The sequence below is a fragment of the Theropithecus gelada genome, chromosome 16 (assembly GCF_003255815.1).
Source record: "Theropithecus gelada isolate Dixy chromosome 16, Tgel_1.0, whole genome shotgun sequence".
In the NCBI taxonomy this organism is placed as follows: Eukaryota; Metazoa; Chordata; class Mammalia; order Primates; family Cercopithecidae; genus Theropithecus; species Theropithecus gelada.
This window is the reverse complement of record NC_037684.1, coordinates 76,149,008-76,162,074: the sequence shown is the minus strand read 5'-3', so window position 1 is coordinate 76,162,074 and position 13,067 is coordinate 76,149,008.

The window sequence follows — 13,067 nt, the reverse complement described above, 5'->3', positions numbered from 1 at the left end:
AGACATGCAAACCCTACCTCAGCTTCTCTCTCAACACTCAGCTTTTCTCCCAACAGGGCAGAGTAAGCAGCAGGAAGTTTCAGAGCCTTAGGACCACAGGGGCCCCGGCGCCCCTTGGTCAGGATGCTGAGCCCAGAGAGGGCAAGATCTTGACTTGAGGTCACAGAGCAGCAATCCCTGGCAGAACTAGCATTCCTTTTGGAGAAATTCAGAGTTTGTGGTCGCCAGGAGTCGTTCATTTACTCATGCATTCATTCGGCGATTACGTATTGAGCATCTACTATATGCCAGGCCCACTTCTAGCCCAGCATACAGCAGTGGACAAGACAAACCAATCCCCACCACAAGGAGCTGATGCTCTGGTCACAGAGACAGAAAACAAGTGAAGAAGATCACATCACATGATGCTAAAGGCTAGCAAACAAAATTACACCACATGGAAGGCTGGAGTCACTCTGTCCAAATGGTGGCCACTAGCCCCATGTGGCTATTTGAGTTTCAAGCAATTGGAGTAATTGAAAATGAAGAGTTTAGCAGCTGGGCGCAGTGGCTCATGCCTGTAATCCCAGCACTTTGGGAGGCTGAGGCGGGCGGATCACAAGGTCAGGAGATTGAGACCATCCTGGCTAATATGGTAAAACCCCACCTCTACTAAAAATACAGAAAAATTAGCCAGGCATGGTGGTGGGTGCCTGTAATCCCAGTTACTTGGGAGGCCGAGACAAGAGAATGGCGTGAACACGGGAGGTGGAGCTTGCAGTGAGCCGAGATCACGCCACTGCACTCCAGCCTGGGCAACAGAGTGAGACTCTGTCCAAAAAAAAAAAAAAGAATGAGAGAGAAAATAAATGCGATAAAATGTTAATAATGGGTGAATGTAGGTGAAGAGTATGTGGCAGGGTATTTTTTATTCTTGCAAATTTTGTGTAGGTTTGAAGTTATCTCAGAACAGCAAATGTAAGAATGATTCCTGCAGACGCACGAGTGATTTCAGCTGTTCACAGGGCTCAGGCAGGAAGCAGATCTCTCGCCCCCCTCTGATCCGGGTCACTTAGTCCAGTCCCTGAAAGCAGTGGATGGACAACCATGCCACCCTCTTTCTTCAAATACGCCTTGTTTTGTATCCTGCCCTTTTTGTGTAGCATTAGATCATGAACATTTTCCTGTGCTATAAATATCCCCTCAAACATGTCGTTTCTTGTGGCTCCCTAGTGTTCTACCTGTGATTTCCTTGGTTGCTCTGCCTTGGTGGAATTCAGTGATTCTTCTGCCTTTTCACCATTGTAAGTGATGCTTTGTAGGTTCATCTGTGCTGAACCTCTGACCAGTCTCTTCTGAAAGAGTCTAAGGAAGGAGACAGGGACATAGACCACTGGCTTTTGAAGGCATTCCGTGGGTCCTGCCACGGTGCCTTCCAGCATTCCAGAAAGGTGGGCCCAGTGAACAACCCACCAGCACGGGGCCCCGCTCCACGGTGCCCCAGCAAGGCCAGTGTCCCTATACAGCAAAATTAAACCATTTGCCAATTCAAGGCACTCCAGATGGATCTCTCTGTTTTCTTTGATGACTGATGTGTCCATTTTTGTTTCCTTCAGTGCACAAAGACTGCGCATTTTCCCGGGACTGTCAGGGTGGTTTTCTTACCAATGTGTGGTGGTTGTGAGGGTTCAATTGAGTCGATGCCTGCAAAGTGCTGGCCCAGTGCAGGAAAAGCACCCAGTGCTTGCTGGCTGTTTGCCATGCCACTGCCCGGGTCACAGGCTGGGTCTGCTACTCACTGGCAGTGCCACTGTAGCCAGGCTGGTCACCCCACTGAACCTCAGTTTCCTTCTCTGTGAAAGGGGAGCACTTTCCTCACAGGGCTGTGGCGGAGTGAAGGCAGGTAAAGCACTTAGGAGGGCGCCCTCCCAAGCCTGGGGCACTGCAAATGCTACTGGGATTTGCACAGGAAGGAAATTGACCCTTTGTCTTATTCATTGCCCATAGTTTCCTTCCGGAATCCGAAAGCAAAAACGGAGTGTGGTGTGGCTGGCAGAGCAGACTGCCCAAGGGAGCCAGGAGGAGGGGAGGAGGGAAGGGGTGGGGGCGGTCTCCTCCAAGGCTGCTGTAATGCTGACCTAGAGACCTCCAGAGTGGGGCATGTCCCACACTCAGCTGGCCCTGCTCCTGCCACCAGGCCTGGCACACATCGGGTGTTCCCTGAGCCACGTCGAGGAAGGAATGTCTAACTCTTGAAAACAGTCTAGAGCCATAAAGGTAGTCCTGGTTGGACCCAGACCAAACCTCAAATTGGTCCCAAGGAAGATTTCACAACTTCCTTTGAGAGATGCCTCTGTGTCGCCCAGCGCGGGTCAGGAAGTCCTTCTTGAGAACTAACCTCAATCCTTCCTGCTCGCCCTCCTCATGCTTAGGAGAGGAGGCAGCAAGGAGGGAGGGACAGATGGGCCTCTCACCTCAGAGCCCAGGTGAGGTCCCGAGAAGGTGAGGCTAGGCCCTGACTCAGCCTCAGCCTACACTTTCCATTCCCTTCCTGTGACTCAACAGGGGAGGGGCCCTGGGGCCACTCACCCTCTGTCTTCTCAACCTGCAACTCCCCCCACCGCTTCCTGGATTCCTGTGACGTAGGAATCCCTCTGGTCTGTGTGGAGGAACCCAGAGCAACTTGAGCCAGAAGTGGATGTCCAAGCCGGCATGAGTCACCCCTCAAAATCAGGACCAGTGAGGGCCTGAAGAGGCCACACCGTCTCCGGCAGCCTAGCCACTTCTCACTTCTCTGGGAAAGTGGCCTGGAGCTCGCATGGCATCTGGGCCCAGCCTCTGCCTCTGACCTGCACTGCCCCCTGTGTCACCCGCCTCCAGGGTGACCCTCGTCCTGGCATTCAGACAGCTCCACCCACTGCTTCAAACAAACCTCTTCCACCCTGGTTCAAACATTAACCAGCTGTGTGACTTTTTAGAAGCCCTTCCCGTGTTTAAAAACCAAGCTGAGAGGATGCTGCACCACTGCCATCATGGTTCTCACTGAACCGTCACAGGAAAAAGCATTTCTTGCGCCATGGCTGTGTGCAGAACAGGCTTCCCACGGTTGAGTCCCCCAGGCCCCCAGAGACACTGCCAGTGAAATGCCATCAGCCTCAAGCATGGTTCTTGGTACCCAGCCCTGGTAAAACCACGTGTCTCAGGCCTTCTGAACCACAGTGCCCAGAGCTCTGGCTGGGTTTTGTCCCAGGGGACAAGACTGGCCAACCCCTGGCTGAGCTGGAAGAATAGCTCCCTCAGCTGGCAGGGACCTGCCCCTGTTGCAATTTGGACTAAGTAAATACTGACAGGAGCAGCCTGCATGCCAGGCCAGGAGGGACAGAGGCAAACTCTGTACTCTCAGAGAGCTTAGAAGCTGGGGTTGGAAAGCATGGGAAAGGGTCAGACACCCAAGAGAAACAAGTGCTGTTGTCCATCAAAAGTAAACTTACTGCATTCTATAAACTAAAAACAAACAAATGTTCTCCTGCATTGCATAGCAAAGGAAAAGACCAAATGACTCTGCCATGCAACAACTTAGATCAATCTCGCAGATAAAGTTGGACGAAAGAATCCAGACGCAAAAGAGCATGCACAGTATGGAATTCAAAAACAGGCAAAAGTCATCTATGGAGACAGAAGTCAGGGTGGTGGTTTCCTGGTGGGGCTGGTGGAGGATGGGGTTATTGATGGGAAGGAGGCACCAGGGAGCTTTCCGGGGTCCTGGAAATGTTCCATGTCTTCATCTGGGGTGTGATGATGGGGTGGACACATTTGTTAAAAGGCATTGAGTTGCACACCAACATTTGTGTGCTTTGCTGAAAATTTTGCCTCCATTTTAAGAAGAAGAGGAGGGAAGAAAAACCCATGGGGAGACCAGCAGGGATCCCTTGCTGCTGACTCGCAGGCATTGCCTTCGTGCCTCATGATTGTCAGGCCATTAAGGCCTCCTGGCAGCCTAGTAGACCTAGAAGTATCTATGCCAATAAGACACAGATTGTTGGCTCCACCCCCAGTTTCTGAGTCAGGAGGTCTAGGGGGGCCCTAGAATTAGCATTTCTAACAAGCTTGCAGGCCATGCTGAAGCTCTGGCCCAGGAACTGTGCTTTAGAAGAGAGAGTAGAATGTGGTACTGGCTACAGCATGTACTATGAGATCCCTCCAAGTTGGGAAGGACCCAGGTAAGTTCACAGAGGAGGTGCCCTTGAAAGATCAGTAAGATCTGAAAATGCCCAGACAAGCAGGAACTGCTGGTTCCAGGGAAGGAAGTTAGTTTGAGGCAAAGCAGAGAGGCTGGGAAGTGCGGCGAACAGCATTCCAGGCCTCAGGAGGGCAGGGCTGGCAGACAGATGTCTGAGTCCATTTTGTGCTGCTATAACAGAATACCTGAGACTGGGTCATTTATAATAATCAGACATTTATGTGGCTCATAGTTCTGGAGGCTGGGAAGCCCAAGGGCATGGTGCCGGCCTGAGCCCAGCATTTGGTGAGGGCCTTCTGGCTGCCTCATCCCATGGTGGAAATCAGGAGGGTGAGAGACCAAACTCACAGTCTCAAGGCCTTTTATAATCAGCATTAATCCATGCGTGACAGTGGGCACCTCATAACCTAAACACCTCCTATTAGGCCCCCGCTCCCAATACCATTGCACTGGGGGCTAAGTGTTGAATACATGCCTTTTGGGGGACACATTCAATCCACAGAAAGAGGACATCGAGGCTTCTGCTTAGGAGGTTTTGTTCTGCAAGATAAAGCTTGAAAATAGGAGGAAGCTCCAGAAAAATGGCCCTCCCCCACCCCCATTGTGGGATTATGTTCCAAAGTCAGAAAGTGAGGCACAAACCACGCGTGGTCATTTACCTGTGACAGCCTGTGATTGGCCTATGAAGGTAGATAGCCTAGCTCAGGGCTAAAGGGCTGGAGCAGATGCTGAGTTCACTGGCTGAGAGCCAGGTAAAGCCATCCGTGTGCATTAAGCACTTATATTGGATGACAAACCTAGACAAAGAGCCCTCCAGCCCTTCCCTGTAACAAGCAGGAGCCAGGCAGAAGGGCAGAGGTGCAGCACAGCCGGGTCCAATGTGGGGGGCAATGTGGGGCAGGGCCAGGAAAGGGTCCTGCGGCTGTTGGTAGGCAAGCGGGTAAACAAACCCATTGCAGTGGAGGTGTGCTGCTGACCGCCTTTCCTGCAAGCTTATGGGCCGCCTTCACAGCACTTTCCCGGCTGTTTTTTCAGTGTAATCTTACAACTATTCTGTCAAAACACCATGTTAAACACTAGTTGAAAAGTCACTGTGCAGAATTGCCATATAATCTAGTAATTCCACTTTTGGGTACATGCCAAAAAATACGCAAAAAATAATTGAGATCAGGGTCTCCAACAGATATTTGTTCACCCATGTTTATAGCAGCATTCTTTACAACAACCAAAAGGTGGAAGGCACCGAAATGACCATCGCTAAACAAAATGTGGTCTATGCACACAATGAAATATTATTCAGTCTTACAAAGGAACGAAATTCTGGCAGTTGCTACAATACGGAAGAATGTGAGGACGTAATATTCTGGGGAAAAAGCCAGCCACAAAAAGACAAACTCTATATGATTCCACTTATATGAGCTAAGGGAATGGGGAATGAGGAGTTACTGTTCATTGGAGACAGAGTTTCAATTTGAGGAAGACAAAGAAGTTCTTGAGATGGACGATGGTAATGGTTGCACAACAATGTGAATGTGTTTAATGCCACTGAACTGTACACTTCACAATGGTCAAGACGGTAAGTTTTATGTGGACAAAAAGAACATGCTGTGTTTGGCCAGGTGTGGTGGTTCTTTCTCCAGATTGTTGGCTCCACTCCCAGTTTCTGAGTCAGGAGGTCTAGGGGGCCCTGGAATTAGCATTTCTAACAAGACTGCATGCCAAGCTGAAGCTCTGGCCTAGGAACTGTGCTTTAGAAGAGACAGTAGAACGTGGTACTGGCTACAGCATGTACTGTGAGATCCCTCCAAACTGGGAAGGACCCAGGTAAGGATTACATGCCTGTAATCCCAGCACTTTGGGAGGCCAAGACGGGCAGATCACTTGAGGTCAGGAGTTCGAGAGCAGTCTGGCCACTGTGGTGAAACCTCGTCTCTACTAAAAATAAAAAAATTAGCTGGATGTGGTGGCGCACGTCTGTAGTCCCAGCTACTCGGGAGGCTGAGGTGGGAGAATTGCTTCAAACCAGGATGAGGAGATTGCAGTGAGCCGAGATTGCGCCATTGCACTCCAGCCTGGGTGAAGAGTGAGACTCTGCCTCAGGGAAAAAAAAAAAAAAAGAACATGTTATGTTTGTATTTAGGATCTAGGCTTAGCTTCGTCTAACAACAGTGGCTTTAACAAGACAGAGGTTCATTTCTCCAGCACATGGTCTAGGGGTGGCAGGGCAGGGCTGCGGTGGCAACTCTGCTCCATGCAGTCATTCAGGGATCCACCCTCCTCTCTCCCATCCCTAGGGTGTTTCTCTCATCCATGTAGCTCAAGACAGTGCACCATCAAGTCCACATCCTAAACAACAGGGTTAAGAAAAAATGGAAAAGGGCTTACCTCCAGCTTACTAATTTTTTTTTTTTTTTTTTAGAGACTGGGTCTCACTTTGTCACCTAGGTTGCAGTGCAGTGGCACCATCATAGCTCACTGCAGCCTAGCCTGGGCTCTAGGAATCCTTCCACCTCAGCTTCCTGAGTAGCTGGGACTATAGACACATGCCACCATGTCCAGCTGAATTTTTTTGGGGGGGGTATTTTTTGTAGAGATGGGGTCTCGTTATGTTGCCCAGGCAGGCCTTGAACTCCTGGCCTCAAGAGATTCTCCCAACTCGGCCTCCCATAGCTCTGGGATTATAGGCATTAGCCACCGTGAGCAGCCAGCTCCCACCTCCCGTGAAGCACTGTCATTTGGGGCCTCTGTTCTAGAAGGGGGTGCCGTTGCTGCTTGGTGTGTTGTCCATCCCCTCCACAGGATGGCAGCTGCACTTAATCTCTGGTGGCCACCATGGAGGTGCTCTTCTCAGGTTGGCCTTCAAGACAGAAGCCACTGCAAGAAGTGCAGTCAGCTGACAGCCTCCAGCTACTTGGGGATCCTCCGCCACATTCAACTCATCCTGCCCAACCTGGGACCCCACTACTGGCCATCTTTGCTCCAGAGACCCCTGGGGCCGGCTGAGGCTCCCCCGCCCAGCTCTTCAACGGCCCCTCTCCTTCACAAGCATTGTGCTTGGTGCGTTACAGGCTCTCCCTGACTACTCTGCCCCTCGCCCCTTTCTCCTTTACAGCTCCTTCTCCTAACACAGTTCTTGCATTTCTAACTCCAATCTGTTGTCTACTTCCCAGGGGACCTGAACTGACACTTTTGCCCCAGGTCATACCCCCAGCACACAGACGAGTACCTACCACATAGTAGGCGCTCAACAGAATTTCCAAGTGAGCACAAAAAACACAGTGGGCAGTCAATACGTGTATGTTGAACTCAGCAAATTGCAAAGCAGCTGGGAAATAGCCGTCGCCGGCTTCCCTGAGCGTGGCGCTCCCGCAGCCGTATCAGCTGCGGTGCTTTGCCAATGCGAACAGGAGTGGAGAGTTAGACCCAGGCCCACTCCAGCTGCTGGGCCCCTTGCTCAATGCAGCCCCTTCCTGCCACCTGCAGAGTGGGGTCTTCCTGAGCCCACAGAGGGCACAGAAGGAAACATCTGCTCCCGGCCATACAGGTCTCGCTGGCATGGGTACCCTGAGAGTCCCGGTCCCGGGAGCCAGGAATAATAAAGAGGGTGCCAGGGCCAGGCCCCTGGGACTCTGGCTGAGGGCAGAGCATGCCTCTTCAGTTTGCTGGGCAGGAGGCTGATTGGGCTAAATGGGTTTTGTTGATGGTGACTCTTTGTTCCTCCATGGCGGCTCTGTCTGAGGAGTGTTTTGGAGGCTGTTCATTCTCCCTGCTTCCCCTGCTGCCGCCCCGGAGACAAGGAGAGCAGCCTCCCAGCAGGCTGCTGGTTTGTAAAAGAGTCAGGTGTGGGAGGTTGCATCACGTGCTCCTCTGGACTCATGGTCTGCAAGGACGTGTGACAAGTGTGGCTGTAGGTCGATGAGCTGTGTGTGGCTTAGTAATGGGCAGTGGATGAGCCAGCGGGAGCAGCAGGTGGCCCAGGCCCCAGGGATGAACATGGGGGAGCTGGGTCTGATGTAGGCAGGAAGGAGACGTCAGCAGCAGCAGCCCCAGGGCATCGGGGCACAGGGTACGGGAGTGGGGGCAGAGACAAGCCAGAGATGCCTGGATGATCCATTCTGCCGAAATAACAACCTTGAATCCAGGGCTGGGCCTGGCTGTGACTTGGCCTGGACAGGGCTGGTGAGCAGCAGGTGTGCTGACTGCAGTTGAGAAGCCATCGGTGTCAGACCAGAGTCCCCGGGCTCTGCACCTGAGGCTGCTGCGAGAGGAGAGCGATAGGGGCTCAGGCATGTCGAGGAGGTAGGTGGGCACGTGGAGGTGGGGTCCAGGAAGGGGACATGAACACAGCAGGTCTTGGAGCTTTCTCCTTCAGGGGCAGGGGCAGGAGGACGGCCACCTGGCTTCACCATGAAGGGCCCGAGAGCACGGCATGGAGGGAAAGGCAGATCTGGAGAGAACGCTGGCTGGTCTGCGGAGGGAGGCGGAGGAACAGGTTGAAGAGGGAAGAATTCCTGACACAAACCCCGAAATGACAAAGGGAAAGATTGACAAATCCAATTACACAAACATGAGCAACTTCCAAAGACCAATCACAAAAACAATCACAAAGTCCCCACCAACAGAGCTGAAAGTAAAACAATTAGCTGAGAAGAAATATTTGTCACCTGCAGACCATGACAGACAGAGGATTTTATTTTAAAGCACCCTACAAATCACTAAGAAAAAACCCCAAAGAAATAGCAATCTGGAAAAGGACACAAAGAGGGAACGTGCAGAAGAGGTGCCAGCAGCTGCCAAACCCATGGTCCACGAAATCCTGGGTCAAACAGGCAGGAGACGACATGACAAGGTGCCACTCTTTGCCCATCGGTTTGGCACAGATTTAAAAACAAGGACCCGATATTGCCATGGATGTGGGGAAAGAGCCCTGTGGGTGAGGGCGTCAATTGGGCAATGCCTGTCAACTTCTAGAATAATCGTGTGCGCTTCCCTTTGATCCAAGAATCCCACTGGGGTGGATTATTCCTGTAGAAATGTTTGCTCAGGTGTGCGAAGATACCTGCATAAGACTTTTCATCTCAGCATTGTGTGTGATGCTGATGCCACAGCGTGGTGCCAAGATACCTTATGGAGAGGACCTGGAAGGCCTGGCCAAGGGTGGGGGCCATGGTGCTGTGGTCCCTGCCTAGAGGATGCCTGGCTGGTGCAGGGCAAGAGGGAGGTGGTCCTGGAGGCAGCATTGCCTTGATCTAACCATAGGAGCGCACTGGACAGGGGTCCTGTGCATGTGGGATCGGGGTCCCCCAGGCCCCATCTGTCCCCTCATGCCCGGCGGCATTGAGCAGGTGTCTTAGCCACTCTGACCTCCACATCCTCCTCTGTGAAACGGGGTGTGACGGGACTCCCTCTTGGGCTCCTGAGATCCTGGCATGTGTAGCGCTGTTCAGGTGCAGTTCTAGGCCCTCTACCTTCACTGGGCTTAGGTAGCCTCCTACCAAAGGAGCATGAGAAGACACAGAGAAGCCAAGCAATTGCCTGAGGTCACACAGCTGCCCAGTGGCCGCAGAGGACACAGCTGGTGTCCCATCCATCAATCACCCACCCTCCCCATGCAGGACTTGCCTCTTCATGTCTAAGCCTGGGACGCCCGAGCAGGATCCTTGGGCTGCTTCTCCCAGCTGCAAGGATGGGCAGGCTCCACAGCTGGAGGCCTGGAGAGTCCCTGCCCCAGGAGAGGGTCTCAGCCAACAGTGGCTGTGGGGGTGGTGGACAACTACTCTAGCCCCTTGCTCCTTAGTGTGGCAACCTCTGGGGCCTGCTCCACGCTATCTCCCAGGGCTCCCCGCAGCACAGGGTTCCCCGCAGCACGGAGCCTGGTGCTTCACTGGTAACTGCCTTGATAACGCATACTTTACTGGCTTCTTCCCTCCCCTGCCTCTCGTGCCCTCCCCTGGGGATTCCTGCGTCTCTCAAACCAAGCACTTGCTCTGGAATCCTGGTCCCGGGGTCTGACTCTGAGCCCTCGCCCGAGACAGTGGAAAAAGCCAGAGTTGGGCCAGGAAGTCGGGTTCCAGAACCTACTTTTCAAAAGTTTTTGTTTTTGTTTTGATTTGTTCTGTTAAATAAAGAGGCAATGGTGTCTTGCTTCGCTCCGTCATTCAGGCTGGGGTGCAGGGGGCAGGCAGCCTCGAACTCCTGGGCTCAAGCCATCCTCCTGCCTCAGTCTCTTCAAGCGCTGGGACTGCAGGTGTGACCCACTGCAGAATCTGTTCAGTGGGGCGGCTGGACAGGTTTCGACCCACTGGACTGGTTTGCAAAACTCGCCACCCGGCACAGTATCTGGACATTTTCCTAGATTGTGACAAGGGGCCGCTGCCAGGGGAGAGTGAGGGACCATTTACCCCCTGTGCCCCTCTGTCCCTGGGTCAGAGCCTGAAATTTATTGCACCCACTCACCCCAGGGACAAAGTCCTCTGCACAGGGCAGGCAGCCAGCCCCTGGACCAACGCCTCAGGAAGGTAAAGAAGCTGGGTCCACCCGCGCTCGTCACCTGATTTTGGTCCAGGGCAAGCGGTCCAGGGCTCCTCCCGCCTAAACTGGTTCCTCCCAGCGCCATCCAGAACCCGGGGGTGCAGAGGAGCCTAGTGCTTAGGTCAGAGGCGCCACCTGCTGGTGACCATCAGGAGGTGCTGGCGCCTGGTTCTCTGCTGGAAGACTGGCATCCACTCTGGAGTATCCAGGGCTGTCACCCAGGAGGGCTGTCACGCAGGAGGGCTGTCACCCAGGGAGGCTGTCACCCAGGAGGGCTGTTACTCAGAAGGGCTGTCACCTAGGGGGCTGTTTCAGGAAGGCTGTCATCCAGCCAGGCTTTCACCCAGGGCTGTCATCCAGGGGGTCTGTTACCCGGGACTGTCACCCAGGAGGCATGTCACCCAAGAGGGCTGTCTGCTAGAAGGGTTGTCACCCAGCAAGGGCTGTCACCCAGGACTGTTAACCAGGAGGGTTGTCACCCAAGGCTGTCACCGCTGGCTGTCACTCAGGAGGGCTGTCACCCAGGAGAAGCGGCTGCCCACCCACAGGTGCCTAGGGGCCTTTAGATAAGGTCTGCTTCAAGCTGCTGGGGTGTCCTGTGGCAGTCCTTACACAGTGTTACAAAGGGGGTTTAACACAACAGAAGTTTATCCTGTCAGGCCAGAGTCCAGGATCGAGGGGTCGGCAGGTTCCCCCCTCCTGGCCCCTTCCCTGGCTTCTGCTGGTGGCTCTGGATGCAACCTCTGCCTCCGTCTTCACATGGCCTTCCTTCCTGTGTCTCTGTCCAAATGTCCCCTGCCTTATAATGATACCAGTCACTGGGTTAGAGCCCTCCCTAATCCAGCAAGATCTCATCTTTCCTTGATCACATCTATGAAGACCCCATTTCCAAATCAGGTCACGTTCACAGGTGCTGGGTGGACATGACTTTTGGGGAGGTCGCTATTGAACTCAGCACAGAGGTCAGTTCAAACACAGCCCCCTCCCCTCAAAAAAAAAAAAAAAAGGAAAATTTCCCACCAGAATGCAGATTTACAGCTTACGCTGGAAAATCAGAGCTGCCTAATCAATCAGTGTAATCCATTGCATTACAAGAATGAAGGGAGAAACATGATCTTTTTTTTTTTTTTTTTTTGAGACAGGGTCTCCTTCTGTCACCCAGGCTGAAGTGTAGTGGCGCGATCTCAGCTTGCTGCCACCTCCGCCTCCTGAGCTCAAGATCCTCCCACCTCAGCCTCCTGAGTAGCTGGAACTACAAGCATACACCACACCACCATGCCTGGCTAATTTTTGTATTTTTTTGTAGAGACAGGGTCTCCATGTTGCCCAGGCTGGTCTCTAACTCCTGGGCTCAAGTTATCTGCCTATCTTGACCTCCCAAAGTGCTGGGATTACAGGTGTGAGCCACCACACCTAACTGATAAAGCACATTTATTAGTTTATAGTTTATACTTTAAAACAAAGATGATAACAGCCCTTTCCCAAAACAAACCTCCTTCTCACCTAGGGACTAGACGGCCTTTGTAAGACGAACAAATGAGCCACAAGATTAGAAATTATGGTTTAGGAGTCATGCAGCTGGAGGCTACAAGATTCTGCCCCTCCCCAAATTGCTCCTGGGAATTACGTCCCTATTGTAAAACCTAAGATCGGTGCTTGAGAGATTTGCACTTGATGGATCAACTGGCACCACCCAGATTGATAAACTGACTCATCTGATTTTGTGGCTCTTACCCAGGAACTGACTCAGCTCGAGAAGACAGCTTCAACTCCCTGTGATTTCATGTCTGACCCAAGCAATCAGCACTCCCGACTCACTGGCCTCCCCCACCACCTACCAAATTATCCTTCCAAACTCTGATCCCCAAATGCTGATGGATCATGCCAATGGAGACTGATTGGAGTATAACTCTGGTCTCTCCTACAGCCAGCTCTGCATGAATTACTCTTTCTCTGTTGCAATTCCCCTGTCTCAATAAATCGGCTCTGTCTAGGCCGCGGACAAGGTGAACCTGTTTGGCAGTTACAGGGGCACCCCTGCTTTCCTGGGGTGTCCACCACAGAGTGCAGAACACAGGTGTGTGGGCCTTGCTGGCAGCTGCCTGTGGTTTGGCCAAGCCCCGCCTCCCCCATGTCTCCCTGGGCTTCCATCCTGTCTCCACTTGCATTTAGGGGTGGCTGCTGCTCTGGGAACATTAGAATCCAGAAGAGAGATGGAGCCACATTAGTTTTCCTCAGGCATCTTTCTAAATGTTTGTATCCAAGTTAATCTCCCTTACTCACTGTGGCATTGCCTTTCTAAGCAATTACCTCTGTG